The 18,257-nt window shown below is 49.5% G+C and overlaps 1 protein-coding gene across 3 annotated transcripts in view; it reads left to right on the top strand.

Moving 5' to 3' along the window:
• Nucleotides 1-18,257, top strand: part of SBK1 (SH3 domain binding kinase 1) — a 73,422-nt gene that overhangs the window by 36,847 nt on the left and 18,318 nt on the right. The window contains exon 1 of one of the 3 annotated variants that reach the window (XM_020815854.3): nucleotides 885-1,629. The exons of 1 other annotated variant lie outside the window; for it this stretch is intronic. The gene's annotated coding sequence lies outside the window, so the exon portion shown is untranslated. Of the gene's footprint in view, nucleotides 1-884; nucleotides 1,630-1,710; nucleotides 1,801-18,257 lie in introns of those variants that run through there. One more of the 3 variants, XM_078381500.1, reaches the window with a different exon arrangement.

Here is an 18,257-nt window from a genome sequence, read left to right as displayed (position 1 = left end):
ATCCTTTCCGGGGTTTCCTAGGTAAGGAACACTCACAAGGGGTCTCCCATTCCTTTCTTCTGGAGGCAGCTTTGAGACAGTGCAGTTGGCCCAAGGCTACACAGGCTGACTTTCCACCCAGCTGGGGAATCGAACCTCTAATCTTTGACTCCACTGTCAGGTTCCCAACACACTGCCCTTACTCATTCTTATTTGTGTGTGTGTGTGTTAAATTTCTATCCTACCTTTTTCCCTAAAGAGTTCAGGCAAGGACTTGGCCCTCCTTTCCGCCATATCTCCCAAACAGCCCTGCGAGGTAGGTCAGGTTGAGAGAGAGAGTGGATGGCCTGCGGTCACCCAGTGAGTTTCACGGTTGAATGGAAACTTGAACTCCGGTCTCTTGAAACCTGGCCCTGCATTCTAACCAGGAGGCCCCCTGCCCTGCCTGGCTTCCGGCTGCCTTCACAGGTGGGAAAACACACCTGAATGGGTGAAGCCCAGCCGTCTGGAAATGGGCGCCCTCTAGAGGTTTAGGGAAAACAAGGATTCTGCCCCATCTCGGCCAGGGATGATGGGCGTTGTAGTCCAAAACTTGGGGAAGGCGTCGGGGTGGGGGCCTTGCGCGCGGGCCTGGAGGAGGAGGAGGGGACTTCATTCCTAGGAGCAGAGGAGCCGTAAGATGAAGAAGAAGCAGGAGGAGAGGAGGGGGGGAAATCCTGTGCGCGATCGGGCTTGACCTAGAAAAAAAAGGACGGAAGGGAAGAAGGAAGGGTGGAAAGAGGAAGCGGGTGAGAGGATCAGCGGCGGAAATCGGATCCACTTTAGGACCCGGCAAGGCGAGGAGTCCGGGCGAGAAGGCAGGCTGGCGATACCTCCCACCCCCCCACCCCCACCCCCCCCAAGGAGGGAAGGGAAGAGAAGAGCCGGCGGTCGGCGTCCTTCGCCAGGGTGGCAGAGAGCTTGCGAGCGAGCTGGCGAGCGAGCGGGGAAGGGAGGATTCACACGTTACGCGCGCCCAGGACAAAAGGGGTGGGGCGCGCGCGCACCCACGCACGCACCCGCGCATCCTCCCTCTCTTCCCCCCCCCCCCCGCTTGGATGACTTCCTCGCCCCTGGCTGGGCGGGCGATCTTCCCTGCTCGGTCCTTCTGGCTCCCCGCCGCCTGGCCCGGAGCGCGCACGGGGGCGCGCGCGGGGCGGCCGGTGGGCTGGCTGGCTGCCGGTCGCGCTCCTGGCCGGCCAGGATGACTCCGTGTTCCCCGGGCAGGAACCGGCGGAGCCTGCGGCGAGCATGGAGAGGCTGAAGCCCGGCTGCGGCTGCCATCATCCTCTTCCTTCTCCTCCTCTTCCTCCTCATCGCCGCCGTCGCTGTCCCCTGAGCCGGCGGCTGGGGGTGGCCCTGCATCGTCGCGGCGGCTGTTGCTGCTGTCTCGCCTCGGGAGCGCTCGGGCAGGGGCGCCTGGCCCCGGGCGGCGGCGGCGGCGGCCAGCAGCAGGATCCGAACCGGGGGCCCTCCTAGGAGCCTCGCGCTCCGCCTTGGCAACCTAGCTGGGGGGGGCGGCGGAAGGGGAGACCCCCCCTGCGCCCTAGAAACGAGCCCCGAGCGGCGGAGAGAAAGGAGCACGTGAGGACACGACCGCCTTCGAGGCAGGTGCGTCTGGACGGGAGGTTGCGGGAGGGCGGCGATCCCGCATCGATCTCGCTCTCTTGCCGTGCATGGATGCATCCCTTCTCTCTCACACACACACACGCACGCACACACATGCACGATCAGGTCTTCATTCACACGAGAGCCGCTTGACACCACGGGGGCCTGAGTCAGGTATGCCGGCTCGCACGTTCAGCCGGGGCACCCGATCGCCCTCCGAGGTCAGGGCAGACGGTGCATCGGGGTGTGTGTGTGTGTTGGGGGGGGGGGTGTCCCGCCCTTCCTTTCGCCAGGTTGGGGTGGCGGCGGAGGGCGTGGAGGCGACGGGGCCGAGAGACACCCCCCCCGCCCTCCGCTTCGCCCCACCAACCAAGGTGAGATGCACTTAGGAGGCTGGGGATGGGCCGGATCCTGGGGTGGGGGGGGAAGGGAGCAGGATCGGGTCCACGCGCCTCTGGGGATGGGCGCGCTCGCCCTGGGTGCGTCTCCTTCCGTAGATGCAGTGGTTTTATCATGGGGGGGGGCCGCAAGGGGGGGAAGGGGCTTGCTTGTAATTAGAGCCCCCCCTCCCGACGATTGCAAGAGGGGACGTCTGCGGGCTAAGGGAGGTGTGGGGGGGGGGATTGCGGGAAAAGCCGGGGAAAGGGGGGGGTCCGAGCGGGCGGGGGGGGGGTCTCCTTTGGTCGCCCGGAACACAAAGCGCAGCTCGAACAAAGGACCCTCTCCCCTCCCCCTCCCCCCGCCCCTTTTCCACCTGCAGCAAAGGAGGAGGCGATGCCACCGTTGCAAAACCCGAGGAGCGAGATGGCCAAGGTGGGGGGGGGGGAGGGGCAGGAGGGGGGGGGCGGGAGGCGGACAGAGAGAGAGAGACGCCGGGCTGGTCTACCTAGCCCCTCAAGGTCAACCTGGACTTGTGTCCCCCCCCCCTTATTTCTGCGCTCCCTGCATTCTTCAAGCTCTATTTGGGGAGGGGGGGCTGAGGATGATCCCGACATAAGCTCTCCTTCCCCGCCCCCCCCCAAGGAAGACCAGCTAGCCTCTTTCTAGGACGAGATCCGCCTTCCTTAAATCCCTCGACACACACACACACGCACCCCCCCCCTTGCAGGTACAGCCCTCCTGGGTCAATGGACCCCCCCTTCCCAATTCCTGGGCCTCCCTCACAGGCCAGCCCCCCCAAGCCCCTACCCCAACAGACGCCCCCCCCACCCCCCCAGGTTGGCAGGGAGACGTATGACGGCCCGGACACACACGGCTTTGTCTGGCAGGTGCCCCCCCCCCACGCCTCGCCTGCCTGCCGGAGGAGAGGGAGGGAGGGGGTCTGGCGGGGAGGGGACGAGCCTCCCCCGTCTCTTGTTTTTATCAATGGGCTGTAGCGGAACCTTCCCACCCCCCATCCCCACCCACCCCCGTGCCAGCGCCCGGTTTCATCACACCGGCTTGGGGATCGGAGCCGTGGAAGAGATGCGGATCCCCGTCGGCCTCGCGGATGCGGGTGCGCACGTGTGCACGCATGTCAGGTCTTGGTTTCCTGCTCCAACCTTTTTTGGCCAAAGCGATCGCTTCCCCCCCCCCGAGGGGCAGAACCCCAGCCGGGGAGGATTTCACCCTGGGATAACAATAAGGGGGACCCTCGACCCCCCCTACATCGTAGCGGTGGGCGCACCTTCCCTATTTACACTTTGTGCCCCAGAAGCACAGCCTGGAAAAAAAGGGGGGGGGAGTTAGCAGAAAAAGATGAAGAGAAATCCCCCCCAGGGGTTAAAATTCCCCTTTTGGTCACCTCCAGGTTGTTTAAATGTGCTAAGAGCCCTTGACTGCAGGGTTTTTTTTATCATGATTCTTGAAAAGCAGGCTGTGTGGTGTAGTGGGTGGAATGCTAGATGAGGAGAGATCTGGGTTTCATCTCCCAATCTCTGGCTCCAGAGTTGAAGAGGAAAAGGTCTCCATGCTGCTCCCTGACAGGAATGTGATACTCTCTTTACACATTATTATTATTATTATTATTATTATTATTATTATTATTATTATTATTATTATTATTATTATTATTATTATTATTATTGCACCTTATGGCTGTCTTTCAGAACCCTGGTGAGTTTGGTGAATTATTAAGAATTCTCTGCTCCAGGTTAACGATGTGTACCAGAGCATTCAAGCAGAGAACTCTTAGGTTCCTCATCAAATTACGGACCCCCCCCCCCCCGGATTCTGTAGAAGGGGAGCCGAGATGTTGAAAATGATTCCAAAGTACTGTCACTGTGTAATGCAGTTTCTTGCAAAGTGGAAAGTTTGGTGGAAAAACCGAATGGGTGGTTTTGTTGCAAAGGTTCGTTTGGCATCTATGGAAGAGACGGTGCCATCTCATAGAGAGCTACAGGTGTGTGTGTGTGAGGGGGAATGGATGTGGAGGGTGGGAGCTGGTGTAATACATACCACTTTGTCCCCTAAAAAACATGTGTGACCTATTAGGAGAAGTTTAGCTGGGATCTCCCCATATCAAATCGCTGTCTTCCCAGTTCAATTGAAATGGTTTTTGAATGGAAGCTCAGCAATTCACAGAACTGTCTTGCTTTTTGCTTTGGGTTTCCTGCCCCTTGTCGGCACCTTGAATTCCACTACTTAGCACATGTGGCAGAAAGCTGTAGAGTGTAGGTTCTTAACCTATGGGTCACGGACCCTTAGAGGGCTGGGATGTCCTCACAGGGGGTCCACAAAGGCTTGAAGAAATGTTACGATCTTTTGCAGTTCAAATAGAAAGGATGGAGGAATGAAAGAAAACAAGCAAGGAAAGGAAACGTAGAACAAAGTCTTAATTTCCCACGCTTGTTTGTGTAAAACTTGGCTTTTCTAAACTGCAGTTTGATAGTAAATAGCTGTTTGATATTTCTGCACATGGCGAGAACGTGTGAGTGAATAACGCTGAGTGGCTGACAGACAGCACGTGGCATTTCTTGCTACTGCGCAGTCAGAAGCCGCGGGAAGGGAGAGTCGGAGTCAGTCAGTGTCAGTGTGAACGAATGTTCGCACGGATTTTGTGATCGTGTTTCTTCTTCTATATCTGCTAATCAAACCGTTCGGTCATTGTCGGGTAAAGTGACTTTTCAATATGATCCCAGTGAACTTCGTAACAATACGTTTTGGCTGAGCCTCAGAATGGATCGCTGGCTGGATTTGAAATGTAAAAGAACTGATGCCGTTGACGAGCCTGCATCCTGTTGAAAGCAAAATTAAGTTTCTTCCAGTCCTCTTAAAAAGTGTCACTGTTATAGCAAGGATTATCTGTCGATGAGGCCCTTCACGAGAAACTTTAAATAAACGCTTGATGCACTTTTAGGGGTTTTAACTCTTGAATTAAGTCTTGGTGGTTTGTGGGAACAAAAGATACTTAAAGAGGGTTTGTGGTAAAGAAAAGGTTAAGAACCTCTGCTGTTGAGCATTTTCCCCTTCTGGAGAGTTTGATACATCTCTGAGGATCTAGAGATATTAGCCATACATCATCAACTTTTACTGCTTCTCCCTCTGAGATTTTTTTTTTTTACTGTTTTCCCCTCAAAGGCTGCTTGTGAACCCTGGCCTGTAAATTATTATGATGATTTTCATTTCCCTAATAGCGTTATTCTGTTTGAAGACACTCATCTTTTTTTTTCATTTATTTATTTTGGTGCAATGCTGGATGAGGAGCTTCTTTGACGCCAAATAAATAGCCTTTCTGTGTTCTCTCTGCCTTTCCCAATGGGGAGATGTCTCTTATCCTCTGTTTGTCCAACCTTTCCCAATGGGGTGGCCTGCAGAGATAACAGACTACCGCACCCATCACCCACACTTCGCTAGCGTGATGGTCTGGGAAGAATGGGAGTTGTAGTCCAGCACCGTTGGGGAAAATCCGGTGCAATGTTTGCCCCCAGAAGCATTATAATGCACACAATGGCCTCTTCATGAACCGCCCAATCTCTCCCTCCCTGTCTGTCCGTCTCTCTCTAATAATAATAATAAGAATTGTGCACGATCAAGTCAGTTCTGACTTATGGTGAGGACTTTCCAGGTAGAGAATACAGTGGTGCCTCGCTAGACAGTTACCCCGCATGACAGTTTTTTCGCTAGACATTGACTTTTTGCAATCGCTATAGCGATTCGCAAAACAGTGATTCCTATGGGGGAATTTTGCTGGACAATGTTTCGTCCCTGCTTCGCAAACCGATTTTCGCTAGACGACAATTTTGACAGCTCCCTCCACGCTCGCAAAATGGGTGTTTTGGGGACCTAAGCTTCGCAAGACAGTGATTTAAACAGCTGATAAGCAGTTCGCAAAGCGGCTTTCCTATGGCCGATCTTCGCTAGATGACGATTCTTCCCCATTGGAACACATTAAACAGGTTTCAATGCATTCCAATGGGGAAATGCTTTTCGCTAGACAATGATTTTGCTAAACAGCGATTTCAGTGGAACGGATTATCATCGTCTAGCGAGGCACCACTGTACTGTAAAGTAGTTTAGTCATCCTTCCTTCTCTGGGTGTCCTGGGACTTGCCCAAGGCCACACAGGCTGTGAAGCCTTGGGCAAGCTGCGCCATCTCAGAAGACTCTGGAAGGAGGAGTGTTATACTACTTTTGAGTAGCTTACACCCAGAGGAGTCTGGAAAGGGTTGCTCTAAGTTAGAATCGACTTGATGGCATGTCATTATTATGTTCCTAGGCAATCTCCATGCAGTCTCCCACCTGAGAGGTGACCCACCTGGGTTCTGCTAAGCTGTGACAGACAGTGGAGTGAGGTTATTATTCCCCCCCCCCCTAAGCCTGTTGGAAAAATCTAGTAGAACTGATTCAATATGCTTATGTGTGTTTTTGTAACCGTGGACTGTGCCCTAGAAGTGAGTCCGAATCAGATTTTTGGCAGCTGGTCCAGTTGGAAAGGTTGAAAGCCGCACCACCTCCCTTTCGTGTCACCTTTGAGCTGTCGTTGACTGTTGAGTGGAAGCCCCCAATTCCCAGCATCCGAATCACAAAAGTCCCAGGGATGGGGGTCTTGAGTCACAGGATTTGCTGTCAGGTTGGACTTACTGTATTTTTCCATGTATAAGACTATACTTTTGTCTAAAATCTTTAGACTAAAAATTGTGGGTCGTCTTGTACACGGAAGTAAGCTGAGGGGAGAACAAAAACAAGTGGAGGGGAAAGCAGGGATCAAAGCGATCCTGCAGCGCTTTGATCCCTTTCCTCCTACACTTGCTAAGCTCCATTTAGATTTCTTAATTTTGGATTAGAAAAGGGGGGCGTCTTATACAGGATAGCTCGACTTAGACTCAGTTCTGTTTTCCCCCCTACCCCAGTGGCTCAGACTCAGCTCACAACTCCGAACTCACTTCTGGGGGAAAAGCTTATTTTCGGTAGGGACTTGAGACTCAAGACTTTGGACCAAAGAGTGGGACTTGGATTTGGGACTTGGACCCAAAGACTTGCCAACGTAATGGGAAACTAAGAGGAAGCCTTGATGGGTGTCAGGTTTATCAGGTCAACAGCCTCCTGTTCTCTGAGATTTCCTGGCCCCCCCAAAAAAGGAAGATCAGAAGATTTCTCCCTGGTGGCATCGAAAAGCAGGCTGTTGTGATGTCACAGATGGAAGGTCCTTTTGTGATGCCAAGGGACTGTGCCTAAGATAACTATTTCAACAGCGTTTGTGGGACATCACAATAAATAGTTGCAATGCTCCCTCCCTCTCCCTCTCTCTTTATCTCTCTGTGCACGTGCATGCATGCTTGTATAATAAAAGAGTTCAATTGGAAAATTGAAGAGGGAAAAGAAAAAAAAACACACCAAGGGACAAAAGACTAATGGGTTTTTTTTTCAGTATGAGCGTTCATGGCTCAAAATCCACTTTCCTGTAGCACATTGCGGGCATGAAAGCTCATGAATCACATCAGCAGTTCCCCGCTCTTTATTATTATTATTATTATTTAGAATATTTTTACCCTGCCTTTTCTCCTTAAAAGGACCCCGGGTGGCTTCCAACACTTAAAAGACAACATTTAAAAGCTAAAAATGGTAAGCATACAAATATTTTAAAGAGAATTAAACAATATTATATTAAAAGGGGTGAATAAAATCAAAATTTAAAAGACGTGTAGAAAGAACAGAGCGCAACAATCCATTTCTAAAACCCAGCTCAGGTCATCCGTCACTCAGGAAAAGCCTGCCTGAAGAGAAAAGGCCTGTTTGTGGAAGGACAGCCAGGATGGGGGCCAGGCTGGCCTCAAGTGGGAGGGAGTTCCAGAGTCTGGTGACAGCCATAGAGAAGGGCCTCTCCTGTGTACCCACCAAGCGTACCTGTGAGGGTGACAGGACTGAGAGGATGATCTTAAAGCTGAGGTGGGCTCATAGAGGGGTCTTTGCCTTGCTCAATATGATACAAATAACCCTCCTGCCTGAACACACCAGCTCCTTTTTCCAGCACTCCTCTCTGTCTTGACCATGTTGTGTGTTGTCGTCGTGTCAAGGCGGCACACAGGCCAGTACTTTCACACTGAGCCAGGAAAGCCCTGGCCAGAGATGAGCACTCAGCTTTTAAAATCACCTCCCCAGAAGATTCCTCCCTCTTCCTCCCTGTCTGGAAATCCAGGGAAGCAGAGCAATTCCCTAGAATGTCATTCCATGTCTTGAGCCCCGGCCATGCCAGTGTACGGACACAATGGGAGATTGCCTCAGGTTGCTTATAAACCCACTCCTTATTTAGTGAGAGATGTGGTGGCGCTGTGGGCTAAACCGGAGAAGCCTGTGCTGCAGGGTCAGAAGACCAGCAGTCGTAAGATCGAATCCAGGCGAGGGAGTGAGCGCCCGTCGCTTGTCCCAGCTCCCGCCAACCTAGCGGTTCGAAAGCATGCAAATGCAAGTGGATAAATAGGGACCACTTCGGTGGGAAGGTAACAGCATTCTGTGTCTAAGTCGCACTGGCCATGTGACCACGGAAGATTGTCTTCGGACAAAACGCTGGCTCTATGGCTTGGAAACGGGGATGAGCACCGCCCCCTAGAGTCGAACACGACTGGACAAAAATTGTCAAGGGGAACCTTTACCTTTACCTTATTTAGTGAAGCCCCTAAGTACCAGGAAACACTGAGGGTTAGGGTCTACAGATACTCTGTGTAAATAAGAATCCAGATTAAGGTCCTTCAGGAAGCACTCGGGTTGCTCAAAATATACCCTGAAGTCCATTTCCTTGCTTCAGACAATGTTATCCCATACTAGTATGAACTAACTGGATTTTTTAAAAACTGATTTCCTAGACCTTAAAAAACTCCCCATTGCCCCCAGACTACAGTGGGGTGTGCACATCTGCATGATGGGGCCTCCGCTGCTTTAAAAAGAAAGTTAAAAACGATGATCACGACAGCGAAGATGCAGCAGTTGCTAGATACAGACAGCACCCCAAATCATTTGTCAGTGTAAATGGAAACTACTACCAAGTAACTAGAAAGATATGGAGACTGGGAAGGGCAGCTGTGAAGGAGTTAGAAGAGATCCTAAAGAGGTACGAGGGGATGAAGACTAGGGTCATCTATGCTATGGGAATCCCGATTGTGCGTTGCGTTGATCTCCACCATCCCGCCTTGTTTGCTTAAAAGGATGGTGGTTCTGCATGGATAGCTCAGTGGTTTCGGCATCTGACTATGGAGCCAGAGGTTGGGGGTTCGGTTCCTCAGTGGGCTTCCTTGACAGGGGCTGGACTCGATTAACCATAGGGTCCCTTCCTGCTTTGAAGTTCCAAGATGGTTCTCAGCTGATTTGCTCTTCTGGAGCAAAGGAAAGCAAAGAAGAACTAATGGGGAATGATACAAGCATCCTGTTTGGAGGAAACTGGAAATGAAGCCCAGGTTTGACGGTAGACGGGCTGTCATGGCCTCTGCCAATGAAACATCTTGGGAGCTTCCCCCCTGAGGAGGCCCCGTGCGATTCGTTAAAGAAATCACAGAATTGTTGGCATTCTGAAGGCTCCTTGGGCAGGGAGCCATGGCTCACCATCCTGGACAGCGGCTCGCCAAAAAGCCTTTATTTATTTATAAATCAAAACAATGACCACAACATGTATTGATCCAGAGATCAGAGGGACCTTCTCTCCAGGAAGCATCTCTCCGCCTGCAGTCTGTGACCCAGACAGGGCTGTGTAGCACAACTTTTCCTGCACAGAGCTGGCCCTACCATTAGACAAAGCGAGACAGCCTCCACAGGCAACGCAGGAACATGGTTTGGGTAGTCGCTGCCCCCCCTTTCAGCTATTTCTCCTGAGCTTTAGCCATTCTTCATCGTAAGTCACACAGCCCGGTAGGGTAGCCCGTCTGAAAGTCAGGATCCGTTGGCTTCTACCCATGGAGGGGGTGCCATTTCCCCTCTTGTGCCGATTCTTGTTTACTAAGAAGGAGGGAAGTGAGAAGCTGTCGGTTGCATTCCTGTTGTGTTGCCCTCCAACCCACCTACCTCCTCGTCCCCTCCTTTGTTCGTAGCCTGCTGTGACAGTTTGCATTTTCTGCCCACATGCCGATTTGTCCACATTTTCTTGTGTACTGTTGTATGCCTTTTGCCTACTGCCTAAAGCATATGTGCGTGTTTTCCAGCCATGCCCGCTTGGAATCATTTGCATTTTTTAAAATAGTGCTATGCCTCTTTTATATCTCTAAAACATACCGCACCCCTCACAAATGTGTGAATTTCTGAGGGAAAATGCATTTTTGTCTCTCAACAGCTCTCAGTTGGTGTGAAACGGATACTTACATCAAAAAACATCTTAATGCTGTTGAGGAATTCTTTCCTTGCTCACAAGTAATTCTGAGACATGTATAATTCTTGATATCATCGTCCAGGGCAGTACTCTTACAAAGACTCTGGAAAAGCCTTAAGGGCGGAGAACGTGGCGTTGAAGGCCTAGTTTCCACGATCACTTTTAGCGTTATCTAAACATTGTGGTTCTCTAGATGTAACGCACAGCCCAGATCTTCACCGCTTTGAGAGTGTTCCCCCTTGCAACATTGCGCCCGTCCTACTTTCTTCCTGTATCATCTTCATGATTGACTTAATTGGGCTTCCCCCAGCTTCTTTGCAGGGCTAAATTTTACACCTGCGAAAAAAAGGGGGGGGAATATGTATTTTTCCCCCCAGATGTGCTGGTGGAAAACAATTTTTGTTTTGGAAAGCTATTTTATGATTTATTGTTTGCCGGACACCCTCCTTTCCTCCAATGAGCGCAAGGTGATCTACCTTCCTAGCTCTCCACCTCACATCTTCTAGGAAGACCTCAATCCTGTGCGGTAGGGTTGGAATGTCACTGCTTGAAGTCACCCAGTGGGATTCTTGCCTTAGCAGGGAACCTGGAATCACTCAAATCTCAGCCCAACGCTTCTGACCCATTGGTTTGGAATTTTAGGTCCCCGGACTTCAGATCCCAGAAATCCTGGCCAGCACAGCTGGTGGTGAATACTTCTGGGAGTTTTAGCCCAAGAACATCTGGGGACCCAACATTGGGAACCACTGCCCTAGCCACTAGGCCAGTTCCCCTCTTATGAAGAGGTAATATCTGTCCATTGCTTCACAACCCAGATTCCAGTTCCCAGCCACAGCACTGCTAGGACAGAAAGGCACTGCTAGAATTGACAGGACTTGAGCACCATAGCATCCGGATCACACCAGAGTTAGCTGATTTTGGAAGCAAGGGAGAGTTGGGCTTGGTTAATACTTATTATATTTTATTAATTTAAAATATTTTTTAACTCACTTTTCTCCTTAAAAACAACTCCGTGGCTTACAACAATCAAAAGACAGTATTTATGTTAGCAACAATGAGTAATGTATATAATACTACAAGGGTCAATGGACGTAATACCAAAGAACATAAGCAACACCAAAGCACATTCAATGCAGTAAGGGACATTAATCCATTGGGAAAAAAAACCACTCGGCAGCCATTCATTCAAGGAAGTCTTGCCTGAAGGTCTTTGTTTGCTTGTGGAAGGAGAACAAGGATGGGGCCAGGCTGGCCTCTTGTGGGAAGGAGTTCCAAAGTTTGGGAGCAACCACAGTGAAGGTCCTTCTCCTATGTCCCCACCAGACACACCTGTGAAGGTGTCGGGACCAAGAGAAAGATCATCCCCTGATGATCTTAACACTTGAGCTGGCTCACGGAAGCAGAGCCTAAACTAGTACTTTTGTCTCCCACCCACTCCACCGCGAAGCATGGTCATAATGCCCCAAGAAAAATGGGGAAAAGGAGAAAAGAAGGATGAAGTGCATGCTCTCAGGAAAAGGAAAGTACCGTATTTTTCCATGTATAAGACTATACTTTTGTCTAAAGTCTTTAGACTAAAAATTGTCTTATATACAGAAGTAAGCTGAGGAGAAAACAAAAACAAGTGGAGGGGAAAGCAGGGATCAAAGCGATTCTGCAGCACTTTGATCCCTTTCCCCCTACACTTGCTAAGCCCCACTTAGATTTCTTCATTTTGGATTAGAAAAGTGGGGGCGTCTTATACATGAGAATGTCTTATACACGGAAAAAATACGATAAATGTGGCTACAAAATGCTGCTTTTTCTTTTCTTCCCAGTAGATTCAGCACTCAGTTTTGGAGCCCTTCAATTTTTGTGTTCAGGGGCAAAGCGCCAGTTGTCCCACCCTAGTTGCAGCCCTGGATTGGAGCCCAACAAGAAAAGTCGGACTCAAACCCAAATCTGTAGAGTTTGACCCCTTACAGAAGGACTCTAAGGGGTTGTTCTTTAAAATTTATTTACCTGACCCATTGGCTTCTCAGATCTTTGTTGCTGGTTTTTTTTAAAAGAAATCGCCTGTGGTTCTTCCTGAGAGTTATAGTTCTTTGGGAGGTGCATTCTATAGCGCCTGATGGGCAATGCAACGATGACTCTTAGGAAACTTTACAGCAGATTCCTTTTTTTAAAAAAATAGACAATATGGTTAAGGATTAAGGGATACAGGAGGTCAGCCCTAGAAGCATGTCCTCAGACAGCAAGAACAGAAATTTGATCCACAGTGCTTGGTGAGATAGTTCTCTGGACATCTCCTCTGGAACAGTATTGGTGACAGCATCACATTCAACAGGGATCTGAGTGACTTTAGCCACAAAGCGCCATGCAAACATGTCCTCGCAGGCCTATGAGGGTTGCATCTAAATCCAGTAATGCGTTCAACCATACGGAAAAGTCCTGTTTAGTGACAACTCCATGGGGTGGCTGCTTATCACCAGAACGGAAGATGCCCATCCCTGAAAAAAGGGGGACAGAAGAGGACCCCGATTTGCAAAAAAGTGCAAAAATGTTAGTTCATATGCACAGGTATAAAGTTAGAAATCATTTTTTGCCATTTAAATAGAATTACAATGAGTCTCGCTCAGGTGCGGAAGGCAGCGAACAGGTGACTTCTGTACCTGCTGAGTCTGTGGTCCAGGTGCTGTATTCGGTGCATGGATGACTTCAAGGTCCCTCATCCTCCTTCGTAAGGTTCTTGATCTTGGGGTCAAATGGGAGGGTTCTCCTTAAGCAGCTGCCTTTGAAACAAGGGTCGTCCTGGGGCAGTCTTTCGCTTGGGAGACTGACCTTCCTTAAAAAAAGAGAATTTATCCAGTCTTCGGTCGTAAGATCTCCTCCAGAGGTTCTCCACCCTGTGCCCCCGCCTGCCGAGAATCTCCCCCCCCCCCGCCGGTCAATGGCAGATAGTGACGGCTCAAGACACTTCGTAGTTTACAGTGTTCTGGGTGCGGAATTTGCTCTTCAGGAGAAATTCACCCGGAGCCTCTGCGGTTACTGTTGAAGACTCCCGGTGAAGCCTCTCTTTTTGGAGAACAGTTCTCAGGCTTTTAAATGGCGGCTATTTTTATCTCTGCTGCTGGGTGGTTAGGCTTCTGTTTTCGGATTAATGTTGCTTCTCATTTGTTGTTTTTCATCCTGAGATGATTCTGCTATTTTTGGCTGGTGTTGTCAACTGCCCGGAACGTAAGAGTTTCCGTGTGACATCGAAATAAAGGATCATGACGCCCAGAAACGAACCCAGGATGGCAAACCCGTCTCGAACTAGTTGCTGTGAATATTGGCTCGTGAATCTTGACATTTTGGGGGAGTTATTTAATGGTCAAGTCCACTCGTCCACTTGAGCACATGTCATTATTCTTGTTATTATACGTATTTGGATGTCACATAAAGCTGTCCCTTCCTACACCAGGAATCTGATCCGCCCGATCACATGAACAGAGAAGCAAATTGGGATGGAATGGACTTCAGGCATCATGAAGGTACCCAAATGATGGTACCCAAAGCAGGACTTCATTAATAAATTGTCAGGGACAGCAGGTGTGAAACCTAAATTGTGATGTGTCGCCATCCTTGTCTTTTTCCAGAAAAACTGAGAATCATGAACCACAATGAAGCAAGAGAAAAGCCGACCTGGGTAGCCTTGTGCTAGCTGCATGGCTAGAAGAAATCGGAACCTGGATGAGCAGTGGTGTAGTGGAACCAGGGCTCACAGGGTTGAAGCTCAAAGACTCTTTGATTAGCAGGGACTGTGGCGTCGCTTGCCATCCCCTCCCATGCTTCCCTCCTCTGTCTCAACCAGAATACTTTTCAGTAACTGGGAAAGAATGGATATTCCCAAGGACAACATATTGTTGCAATACTGTGACATGCAAGGTATTTGAATGTGGTGTGGTCTGGAATGGGCAATTTAGAGCCATTGACTTTACAAAAGCATGCCTCCTTCATTCTTGATATGCACCTATCCCATGGCCTGCTTGTTTGGAGTCTCCTTAGGGGGCTGAGGATTGTTGTGAAGAGTCCTTGGGCTTGCAGATTTGCCACTCCATCACTGTGGGTGAGTGATGGACTCATAAGGGACATCTGGAATCTAGTAAGGGAGTATAGAGGGGTGCTTTGATGGAAGGTCTGGGGTGTTGTTTTACTCTAACAGCAGCTCGTGAGAAGGAGACCGCTGTGGTTGTCATAGGGTGGCCCTACATAATATTAATCTTAGAACTGCCGAGCTGGAAGGGACCCTATGGATCATCCAGTCCAGCCCCATGTCAAGGAGGCACAAGTCGGGAATTGAACTCCCAACCTCTGGCTCCACAGCCAGAGACCTCAACCCCGGAGCATGAGAAAGGGGACAATGCTGAACTTGGAGATTCTCAGAGAGATTCTCAAAGCAGTCCAGGGAGATGGTGAACAGGGGGTGGCACTCCGGGTAGAAGGTGGTTAAAACCGGACCACCAAGACAAGGCAGAGGGAAGAGAAAATCTGGGCAGAACTGAGGGATCAAGACCATTGGAAGAATCCCCAGGCCGTTGTTTCCAGCAAGCTGGAGAGATGGATCTTGTATCTCTGAGAGCTGAAGGCATCCGCCGTGCCACGCCTGGCGGCTCATGGACCCAAAGGATGGAGAGAGGCGGCTGCCCTTCTTCTCTCCACTGGTGGCTCCTAAGGATCCCAGTAAGTGATCTGGAAATAAGCGCTAGGTGACCATCGGTCCTTTTCGCAGACATGCAGGCAGGGCACATTCTTGTCCGAATGACAGCTGAACTGAGGCGAAAGCCCTAGCTGATTTCTCTGGAAGACGAGACTGTTGTTTCAGACAAGCACAGATTTTCTTGCAGTGACATGGGGAGTGCCTGATCCCTGGGCCCAATCCACCAACTGAGAAGCACCATTCACTCGTACAGCCCCTGTTAGAATAAAGGGGGTGCAGCACACTATTTGGGCAGGAAGGCGAACCGGTGGATTGTGCCCTTGGCGGGTTTTGAAGTCCCATAAAGATCCCAGAGCATTATGGGATCATGGCTGTAGTTACTATTATGAGGAGGTTGCATAGGAATAATTTGGAGCATGGAAAAATATTCTTTCTTTGGACTAGATCCCAGATCTTCTTCACCAAACTGCCAGTGAGGGTGCCGGCTGGGGAATGCTGGGAGTTGTAGTCCAAAGCAGTAATGTCTCACTTTTGGAGTTCCGGAGAGGAAAAGCAGGATATAATATCACACACGCACAGAGAGAGAAAGAGAGAGAGAGAGAGAGATGAGAGGAGCCCATAATAGGACTAGGGTTGTAATCTTAGGTGTGCTTACCTGGGAGTAAGACCCATTTAACGCACTGCCACATCTGTTTGAACAAGCATGCATATGGTTGAGCTGGCTGGCTGTCAGCCAGTTAAAGACCTTATAGTTAATCACACTTTTAAGCTGATTAATCAGAGAGTTTCTCCATTAAAGTTATATCAATATTCATATTGTTGTTTCCAAACTCCCAGTGCTGGTGTCTACTGAAGCAGATGAACATGTGGTTATGTCTTCAATATTTTATTTTATTTTCACATTCCTTGTTAAGAGTAATTAATACGGTCTTGGAAAACAAGGAAGTGGTGCCATTCATTCGTAGCCCCACCGATTAGAATTGCCTTTAATTCGTAGCCCCACCAATTAGAATTGGGTAATCCATGACAGCAGAGTGGATTATTCTAATGATTAAATCGATGAAAGTGGGGGTTCTGTTGTATTTGCTTAATGGGGACTGCATATCGGCCCAAGTTTACATCAAAAAAGTCCACAGAAAGCACCCGTTTGTGAACAGAGAGCTTTAGGTTACTCCGTTTGTGCCACATCAGCCGCCTAAAAAGTGCGAGTTTTTTTACAGTTAGACAAGTCGGGAGCTGTCAAGGAAAGACCCATCTCTTCTGCTTTATTGGAACTTCTTTTCCTGGTCACCTTGGGCGATGCGTCTTTGGCGCAGGCGATCAAGCAAAGTAAGGGTGCCGATCCAAAAATCTGCCTCCAATGTTGGGAGCAGTGGTGGGGAAAACCTAAAGTGAATTTTTTTTTGGTAGGGGCAGTTCTTGTGTGGAGGTGGTAACCCTCAATCTGTGGCAAACGTCTTTACACTGCTGGGCCATTTCTTGGGCTGGTCCTGGTGGCGGAGCAAGGAGAAGGCGGCTCGGGGTTGGGAAGCAGGACCAGGGATCCAGTCTTGAGCAGTGCCAGTTTAATCTGGCCGCTTCTACTTTGTCTCTCCTTTTCTGATGCCCCAGCATAGGAGAAGGCCCTTCCAATAAAAGTTTTGCCACAGGATGGAGAATATTTGGAACATGGGTGAGTTCCAAAGTCTGTTGCTGCTCCCAGACTTTGGAACTCCCTGCCACTGGAAGCCCATCTTTGCTGTCCATCCGCAAGCAGGCAAAACCCCCTTTCTCTTCAGGCAGGCTTTCCCTGAATGACTGGCTGCCGAAGTGGGGTGCGTTACATGTATTGCTCTACTTTACGGCTTTGCATGTGTTTTTGGTGTTGCATTATGGTTTTTAGTACGGTATTTCTTTGACCCTTTTAAAAAGTATTTTTATACTCGTTGTGGTTAGCTTTAAATACTGTCTTTTAATGATGTATGACGCCTTGGGTACTTTTAAGGAGAAAGGTGGGGTAAAATTTTTATAAAATAAATAAAGGTGGCTAATGGATTCTAGGAGGTTGAATTCTGAAAATTTTCCACATGCTGGCTCTTTGCAATTGTATTATCCCCAAAAAAGAGAGAAGTGGGCGGGGTCCCAAGCATTTCTTGGAAAGCCACCTTCTTTGGACTACACTTGCCAGAATCCACTGACTCAGGATTCTGGAAGTTGTGGTCCAAGGAAATCACCTTCGCAGGCTCTGGCTATGAGCAGAATGACAGTTTTATCCTGGAGAAAAGGCCAGAGAACAGAGAGGGGCTTTTAAAAATGAGAAAGTTATAGTTAAAAAGGGAGGGGAGGGGAAAGTGATGCCGTAATTAATATAAATAAATGATAATAAATTGTCACAAACAGATGGTGTTTGGGGTGAGGGGAGAATCCTGAGCGGGCTTGAGAAGAAAAGGAGAGTGTGCTGCCAACAAAGCAACATGATTTATCCTTCAAGAGAGAAAGAAAAAAACACAGAATTCCTTTTTTTTCTCCTCCGAGGATACTGGAGAGACATTATGGAGTTTTTCCTCCCTTCTCCTCCTCTTTCTTTTTCCAAAGTTGTTCTGCGTACTCTGGAAAGGGGCTGCCCAGGAGAAAACGACCCACCCTGTGCGCCCTTCGAGCGAGTGGATCTACTTGAGAGGAAATCCAAAAAGGATTTCATCGGCTCCCGAGAGCCATCCTCCCATGAGGGGTGGGGTGTGGGTGGGGGGGAGACGGTCGGGTCCCCTCCGTCTGTTCCTTGGCTTTTCAGAAGATGCCTTTCAAAGAGAACCATTAAGGGATAACTGGTAACCCTGGTAACCACTGGGTGAAAGGGGAAGGGTTGCTATGGCGGAAAGGATGAGGCAAAGAAGTCTCTGGGAGGCTGGCAGTCAGCATCTTTCCCAGAATCGAAGGCAAGGCGGTACAGTATTTCGTGGGTATAGACAGCTCGAACTGCAAAATTCACGCACTACGATTTTGGGTTGTGGAGTGAGAGATACATTTGATTTGAAGGAGGAAATAGGTGTTTATGGACAGATGGGTCTTCCCCAAACTCGGGTACATCCTTCCCAAATAGGAAAAACCATGTGAACCAAGCCTTGAGCCTAGTATAGTAGGACCCCCTTATCTACGGAATCAATATCCGCTGTTTCACTCATCCGCTAGATAAAAATACCACCC

Source organism: Pogona vitticeps, chromosome 13 (assembly GCF_051106095.1).
Source record: "Pogona vitticeps strain Pit_001003342236 chromosome 13, PviZW2.1, whole genome shotgun sequence".
Classification (NCBI taxonomy): Eukaryota; Metazoa; Chordata; class Lepidosauria; order Squamata; family Agamidae; genus Pogona; species Pogona vitticeps.
Note: the sequence above shows the minus strand (reverse complement) of the source record. Positions and strands in the feature narration are given on the sequence as shown.